We start from the raw sequence: 1,165 nt of genomic DNA, 5'->3' as shown, positions 1-1,165 counted from the left end.
GAAAAACTGTCCATTGCTCAGGCCCGCTTAGGAACACCAGTTGTCAGGCCCATCAGGGTGTATGCAGATGGAATATTTGACCTCTTCCATTCAGGTCATGCAAGGGCACTTATGCAAGCAAAAACACTGTTCTCCAACAGCTACTTGTTGGTAGGAGTTTGCAGTGATGACCTCACCCACAAATTCAAAGGTTTCACTGTGATGAATGAAGCAGAAAGATATGAAGCTCTCAGACAATGTCGCTATGTGGATGAAGTCATCAGAGATGCTCCGTGGACATTCACACTTGAATTTCTGGAAAAACACAAGATTGACTTTGTGGCCCATGATGACATCCCATATTCCTCTGCTGGCTCTGATGATGTTTACAAGCATATAAAGGAAGCAGGAATGTTTGTCCCAACCCAGAGAACAGAAGGCATCTCAACATCAGACATCATCACCAGAATTGACCGTGACTATGACGTTTATGCTTGACGCAATCTCCAGAGAGGATACACAGCCAAGGAACTGAACGTCAGCTTTATAAAAGAAAAGAACCAAGTAGATACGATGAAGGAAAAGGTAAAAATGTGGAAGAGAGATCAAAGGAATTTGTTAACACAGTGGAAGAAAAGAGTCATGATCTAATTGAAAAGTGGGAAGAAAAGTCAAGGGAATTCATTGGCAACTTCCTAGAACTGTTTGGACCCAATGGAGCATGGAAGCAGATTTCCAGGAGAGAAGTAGCCGGATGCTGCAGGCCTTATCCCTGAAGCAGAGCCCTATGAACAGCCCAACCAGGAGCCCAACCAGGAGCCGCTCTCCTTCTCGCTCCCCATCACCCACCTTCCCGTGGCTCCCGAACAAAACCTCACCACCCTCCTCACCCAAAGATCCTCAGCCTCCATCAGCAGCATGAGTGAGGGGGATGAGGATGAGAAGTAAAAGCTGCTGGCAGATGACAAGAATCACACCACACAGGGTGGGGAGGAGGGTGGTGTAATACAGAATGCCTTGGAAGGTAATAGTCACAAAAGCTGCAGCTCAGCAGCGAGACCCTGACTCTCTGGTAAGGTCAGGTCTTGGGACCAGCTCTCCTTTAGACTCCACACAACCTGAGACTTGGGCTCAGCATAGGGTTCTAGCTGGACAACCTACACAAATCTTAGCATCATCTCAAATC

General features: G+C 47.1%; 1 pseudogene; it reads left to right on the top strand.

The window, feature by feature from the left end:
- On the top strand, window positions 1-927 carry LOC102839419 (annotated as a pseudogene).
- Window positions 928-1,165: the final 238 nt, after the last annotated feature.

This window comes from Chrysochloris asiatica, unplaced genomic scaffold (genome assembly GCF_000296735.1).
Source record: "Chrysochloris asiatica unplaced genomic scaffold, ChrAsi1.0 scaffold00286, whole genome shotgun sequence".
In the NCBI taxonomy this organism is placed as follows: Eukaryota; Metazoa; Chordata; class Mammalia; order Afrosoricida; family Chrysochloridae; genus Chrysochloris; species Chrysochloris asiatica.
Note: the sequence above shows the minus strand (reverse complement) of the source record. Positions and strands in the feature narration are given on the sequence as shown.